Raw genomic sequence first — 7,672 nt, 5'->3', positions numbered from 1 at the left:
TCGTTACATGTAAGTTTTTGTCCACATAATTAAAAATATAGGCACAAGTACATTTGCATCCATCAACTATAGGGTTCATTTCAAGTTGGTTCACAAATTATAAAACATTTTAAATTCTCCCATTAACTAACAAAAAACATTCAAATTCCCTCATTAACTAACAAATTAAAAACATACGGAATAGTCTATCTATTAAGGATTCCGTCAAAGGGACTGTTAAGTGTCATGTTAGATGTAGTCCACTAAGCCTACTTAAACACTAATTCTCATAATATCTAACAAAAAACCAGCCTTTGCACTGTATAAGATTCAATTTATAGTGGAAATTGTGGACATAACTATTGGGTGAGCACCCTAATTCCAATGGTTAAATGCATTATTTTTAGACTTTAGAACAAAAAATCGATTTTTTTTAATTTATGAGGGCTTACGTTTTCATTTAAAAAGGGGGAAAAGTGGGGGCCCATGTCAGAGATAGGTGCCACGTGTCATCGTGGAATGAGCGGTAAATTATTTTGAGGTCAAACGCATTTTTGTCCTCTATCAGTCAATGCCAAGTCATTAAAAATGTCGGTCGGACTATGTCTAGCGTGGCACTTAACGGTGCTTTTGACAAAATTCCTAACGGATAGACCATTTTGTAAATTTTTGTTAGTTAATGGGGAATTTTAAATATTTTATAGTTCGTGGACTAACTTAAAATAGACTCATATAATTGGTGAATGTAAATGCACTTGAGTCAAAAATATATTTCTCCAATTTTAAGATAGATCTACTCTATATCTTGCAATGCCAACTCAACCTATATCCCTGTTATAGCCTTAATATACAACAAATCTCTAAATCCAAATTAATATACAGCAAAAGGCATTAAAATTTTTCCATAGAAAGTGGGAATCCACCTGGTACTCTTTGTTTGCCTCATGGAAAAACTCTCTTACTCTTGCTCTATATATCCTTACCCTTTACAGCTGCTTCTGCCACCTGTGCCCCCCCCCCCCCAACCTCTAATTAATTGACCCTTCTTGTTGATTTTTCTATTATTTTTGTTAATATATATGACATATATTTTTTAAATAAATATTTTTGACATAAGAAATGAAATAATTTCTTGTGTAACATGTGTAAATCCAGGTGATCATCATTATATATTCTTTTTAATGGTAAAAGTTGATCTATCTTGCTCATTTTTTTTTAAAAAAAAAATTCTTATTTTTGCTGGAAATACTTAATGATTGATTAACTTAAGAATAAGTTAATTATCTTAATTTTTTTTGTTTGTGAAAAAAATTCTAATTATGTAAAGATGATTTTTATTATTATGAATGTTCTGAGAGAAACAATTGTATATTCAAAACAATGAAGTTATTATACAACATTCTTAAAATTTAAAGACTCATAAAAGGAAAAATATTATACTTATAACACAAAAAAAATTATTAATCAATACTAAATATTTTGCACGTACACACACACTCTCTCTTATATGTACTCTAGGATATATGCTGCTGTTTTTCACTATTTTTCTGCATAACCTTTACTGGCCGGTGGCAACAAAAAGGCCTCTTATGCGAATCAATATCCAATCATTTGCTAGATTTACAAGGGAGACAACTCGATCATGACTCATAAAGAGCATATTACCTAAATGATTGAAAATCTTAAGGTTTAAGTATCATGCATCCTTGTCAATAAGTCAACTCAGTACCACCATTTTAGGAAGAGAATATAGGAAGTTTTATTATATTCTTTTAATGTATATATTTACTTTCCCTGTTTGTAAAGATTGAACTTGATTCTAGAAAACTGATTAGTAAGATAGCTTTTGTATAAGTTACGCACAACGTGGAATAAAAAAGTATTCTGGCAAATCATATTTCTCTTTCCAATTTGACATGGTATCAGAGCAGGGATCGAATATCCTCCTAGCTCTTTCTTTTTTCTTTTGCTAAGTTCATTGTTTTTCATCAATCTCCACCATGGTCAATGAACATAACTCGGTTGGGGGTTCATCTGATGCCTCCAATCCATTTTTTATTCATTATTCTGATCACCCCAGAATGGTCCTTGTCTCCAAACCTCTTAACGGAGACAATTACGCTACCTGGTGCCGATCCATGCGGATCTCATTGAGTGCCAAAAACAAACTCGGTTTTGTCGACGGCACTGTGAAAGCTCCTTTTGGAAAATCCAAGGCTGATGATCTTGCTTCATAGCAACGTTGCAATGATTTGATCCTTTCCTGGATTTTGAATTCCCTTGAGCCAGATATTGCTGACAGTGTCATCTACTCAACAACGGCTCATGAGATTTGGCAGGACCTTCGAGAACGTTTTTCTCAAAGTAACGCTCCATGGATCTTTCAGATTCAACGCACCTTCGCTGCTTTTACACAAGATCAATTGTCTGTGGCTGCCTATTATCCAAAATTGAAGGGCTTATGGGATGAGTTGGCCTCCTACAATGATCTTCCATCATGTACCTATGGTGCTGCAAAGAGACATGCTGACCATGCCGAGAACAACAAACTGATGCAGTTTCTGATGGGATTGAATGAATCCTAAAGTGCCGTGCGCGGTCAAGTCCTTATGATGAATCCATTGCCAACTTTGCGACAAGCCTATTCCTTGATCTCTCAAGAGGAGAAGCAGCGTGAATTGGGTGCTTCTCGTGAGACTTCAGAATCTGCAACCATGGCTGTTCGCCAAGGCTCACAGCCGAAATCATATTTTTCTTCTTCTAGTCGCAAGCCGCTGCATTGTTCTCATTAGATCAGGATCACCATACAATTGAGACATGTTATAAACTGCACAGGTTCCCACCTGGACACCGTCTCCATAAGTCCAACAAGTCGCATCGTGGTGGTGGTCGTAGCAATCGCGGTGGTGGATCTTCCTCTACTAACAATGTGATTGATGACCCTTCTGTCCAGGAATTAAAATCAGCCATGTCTGGACTTTCTGATACTCAGTCTCAACAGATTCTTTCTATTATGAATAGTAAAGAAACTGAGCAATCAGCTGCTCCTCAAGCCAATGCCGTAGGGATTTCCACAGGTTTGTTTCAATCATCGTCACACCTCCGTCGATGGATAATCGACAGCGGTGCGACGGACCATATTACATCTTCATTGCATATATTCACTCACAGTTTCAAGAATAATACATTGTCGCCAGTTATCATGTCTAGTGGAGAACAGGCTCCGATTATTTCCACAGGCAGTTTATCATTAAATTCATCCATATCTATGCAAGATGTATTATGTGTACCAACTTTCAAAGTTGATTTGATGTCCGTGAGTAGAATTACTAGAGGATTGAATTGTTCAGTAATTGTTTTCCCTTCTTGGTGTCTTCTGCAGGACTTGGCTACGAAGAAGGCGATTTGTTTGGGTAGGCAACATAGAGGCCAGGCTCTATTACTTGGTGGCGTTGGCATCTTCTAGACCAAAACCCGTCATCACACCTTCTTACAATGTTGTTCTATCATCTACCGAGCTCTGGCATCGTCGTTTGGGTCATCCCTCTTCTTCTAGTTAGAATTTATGGCCAAAAATTTATTACATTTTCCTTTTAAATTAAATAATGCTTGTGCTGTTTGTCCTCTCGCCAAGCAGAGTCGTCTTCCTTTCAGTACTAGTTATATTTCAACAACTAAACTTTTTAGTCTTATTCACTGTGATATTTGGGGGCCTTATAAAACAGCCTCTCTTTCTGGAGCAAGATATTTCTTAACAATTGTTGATGATTATTCTAGATTTACTTGGATCTTCCTTATGCATCATAAACATGAGACACAACATCTTCTTAAAACTTTTTTCTCCCTTGTTCAAACACAATTTCATTCCCAGGTTCAAACACTTCGAGTGGAAAATGGGGGAGAATTTTTTTCTTTGCTTAATTTTTTCAAAGAAAAAGGCATTTTTTATCAGCATTCTTGTGTCTACACGCCTCAACAAAATGGCGTTGTCGAATGAAAGCACTGCCATATTCTTAAGATGGCAAGGGCTTTACGTTTTCAGGCACATTTGCCTTTATCTTTTTGGGGGGACTGTGTGCTTACTACTGTACACCTCATCAATCGGCTTCCAACACCAACCCATTCCAACCGGACACCTTTTGAACTTCTTTTTGCCAAGCCACCCACTTTCTCTCATTTTCGGGTTTTTGGGTGTCTTGCCTATGCTACTGAAGTTCATGTGTCTCACAAATTTGATTCTCGTGCCAAGAAATGTATTTTTATTGGTTATCCTTTGGGTCAAAAGGCTTACAAACTTTATGATCTTGCCACTCATAAAATATTTACAAGTCGTGACGTTGTTTTTCACGAAACCATTTTTCCCTTCCAGCCCGTCTCATTCACTCCCTCATCCAGTCCACAATTTGTTTTGCCCAACACCACCACTGAATTCCCTCTCCATGAGTCATCTCCTTCTCTTCTTGCAAACCCAGAACCGGCTAGTCCTTCCTCTCTTGTTTCTTCTCCTTTACTCGCTCCACTTAGCCCGGCCTCCACTCCTGTCCGACATCTTTCCCCAGTTGCTCCCATAGCTTCTCCACCTGCGCCTGATCTCCGCCGCTCTCACCGTCCACATAATCCTCCGACTCATCTTCAGGACTTTGTTTGCTCGCAAGTTATGTTGCCTCTTCCAAACTCGTCGTCGTCTTTGTCAGCAGGTCCTACTCAAGGTACTCGGTTTCCTCTTTGTAATTATTTGTCTTATCATCGCTACTCACTGTCGCATCTCTCCTTTATTGGTACCATTAGCAAGGCTGTGGATCCCCGTTCTTATGCTGAGGCCGCTTCTCATTCTCACTGGCAAGAGGCTATGCGTTCAGAGTTGCAAGCCTTGGAACATAATCACACTTGGACCCTTACCTCTCTTCCTCCTGGCAAGGTTCCTATTGGTTGTCATTGGGTTTACAAAATCAAACATCGTTTTGATGGCACTATTGAGCGTTATAAAGCTCGTTTGGTCGCTAAGGGATATACTCAGCTGAAAGGTATTGATTATCATGATACTTTTTCTCCAACTGCAAAGATGATTACTGTCCGTTGTTTACTCGCTCTTGCAGCTGCTAGGCATTGGTCTCTTCATCAGTTGGATGTTAACAATGCATTTCTTCATGGTGATCTCCATGAGGAAATCTACATGTCCCCTCCTCCTGGTCTTCAGCGACAGGGGGAGCATTTGGTATGTTGCCTCAACAAATCGTTATATGGTTTGAAGCAGGCATCTCGCCAATGGTTTGCTAAATTTTCTGAGGCTATTCAGGCTACTAGTTATGTTTAGTCCAAGGCTGATTATTCTCTCTTCACACATCACCAAGCGAAGTCTTTTACAGCTCTCTTGATATATGTTGATGACATTGTGATTACAGGGAATGATGATACTGCTATTTTATCTCTTAAAAGGTTCTTACACAGTCGTTTTCGTATCAAAGACCTTGGTGACTTAAAATATTTTTTGGGTATTGAGGTGTCCCGATCAAAGAAAGGTATCTCCATTTCACAACGGAAATATACTCTAGAAATTTTAAGAGATGGTGGTTTTCTGAGCGTACGTTCAGTTAATTTTCCAATGGAGCAAAATTCTAAACTTTCGGACACAGGTGACCTTTTCAAAGATCCTTCCAAATTCAGAAGACTAGTAGGGCGATTAATTTACCTCACAATTACCAGGCCTGATATCACTTATTCAGTTCATGTGTTGAGTAGGTTCATGCATGAGCCGCGCAAACCTCATAAGGAGGCAGCCCTGCGAGACTTGAGATACCTCAAAAACACACCAGGACAAGGTCTTTTCTTTTCATCTCATAACGAATTGGTTTTGCGTGCTTATTGTGATTCTGATTGGGTAGGATGTCCAACCACTCGACGGTCTACAACTGGTTACTGTGTGTTTTTAGGGTCTTCTCTAATCTCTTGGAGGACAAAGAGACGAAAGACAATCTCTCTTTCTTCGACTGAAGCAGAGTACAGGGCCATGACAGGTGCTTGTTGTGAATTGACATGGCTTCGTTCTTTACTGAAAGATTTATTCTTGCAGCATTCTGCTCTCGCTTTACTACATTGTGATAACAAGGCAGCTTTGTACATAGCTGCTAATTCTGTTTTTCATGAGAGAACCAGACATATTGAAATGGATTGCCATTTCATCAGGGACAAGGTACAAGATGGTTCAATCGTTACAAAACATGTTTCCTCATCACACCAACTAGCTGACGTGTTTATAAAGCCATTGGGAAAAGATGCTTTCTCAACTATGCTGCGCAAGTTGGGAGTTCTTGACATCCACTCTCCAACTTGAGGGGGAGTGTCGATAAGTCAACTCAGTACCACCATTTTAGGAATAGAATATAGGAAGTTTTATTATATTCTTTTAATGTATATATTTACTTTCCCTGTTTGTAAAGATTGAACTTGATTCTAGGAAGCTGATTAGTAGGATAGCTTTTGTATAAGTTATGCAAAACGTGGAATAAAAAAGTATTCTGGCAAATCATATTTCTCTTTCCAATTTGACAATCCTTAAGGATGACAAACCCAGCCGTTTTAGACATTTACATCAATAAACAAAGAATATTAAAGTCCCACAACTCACAAATATTTTGAGTTGTACAGCAAAAAGTTGATATAACGTCTTTGACAACGGTCAATGCCAAGGTGATGATACTCTTTTCAGAATTTAATTTGTATAAGATTTTTTCATAATTTAATTTATGTTTTTTTTTTTTTTGTAGAGCACATCAGCACATGAGCAGCCCTAAAACTAGTGCTTTGGGTAATGTGGATACGGGTACCCACCTGTACTCGCACTATTTGGATAATGTGAGTATAGTAAATGCGTAGTGGGATGGTTATGCCATCCATGTATATATTTAATTTTGTACCTGCATAAAAAACACAGGCGGGTATTGTATAATACCCACAGGTTACCATGCCTATCTCCACTATTGTCTCGGGCCAGCGAACAAAAAAGATCGATGAAGAACAAATCTGATAAACAGGTATGAGATTAAGAGAAACCCAAATTAATTAATTGAACTAAACTAATACACTGAACGCATCAGTGAATAGGAAAGAAAAAAAAGTATAAATCAAAGAAGAAAACAAAAAAGATAAGAGAATATCAGGTGACGTCGAAAGAGATAGATGACACCGACAGAAGAATACCAAGTTACGCTGGAGTCAGAGATGACGGAGGCAACGGCGGCACTGGAGACAATGGTGGAGATGGGTCGTATTGAGAGAGGAGGAGGTAGAGGAATGAGTTTTTTTTTTTTTCCATGAAGGTGTTTTGGTTTGATTAGTGTGTGTATCTATTTTTTATTTTAATATAATATTAGTTTTAGTAAATAATTAATGTTAAAGTAATTATTCAGCAGATGGATTCTCTGATTAAAATCTACCGTTGGATCATATGTGAGCAGGAAATTCTCCGCTAAGAATACGAACTAACCATGTTATGCCTGTGTATTTTATTTGTTGTGATGGGACAAATGCATTAGGGATGGGGGAAGATCATGTTGAGAACAATGAAGCAAATCAACAATATGCAATCAACAAGCTGAAGCACCTGTTAAGGATAATGAAGCTCAATCACATGCAATCAATGCTATAGACATAAGCATTCGTTGCTTGTAATGATCAGGTAGCTAAAACATGAGGT

This window comes from Dryas octopetala, chromosome 3 (genome assembly GCF_963921425.1).
Source record: "Dryas octopetala chromosome 3, drDryOcto1.1, whole genome shotgun sequence".
Taxonomy (NCBI): domain Eukaryota; kingdom Viridiplantae; phylum Streptophyta; class Magnoliopsida; order Rosales; family Rosaceae; genus Dryas; species Dryas octopetala.
Note: the sequence above shows the minus strand (reverse complement) of the source record.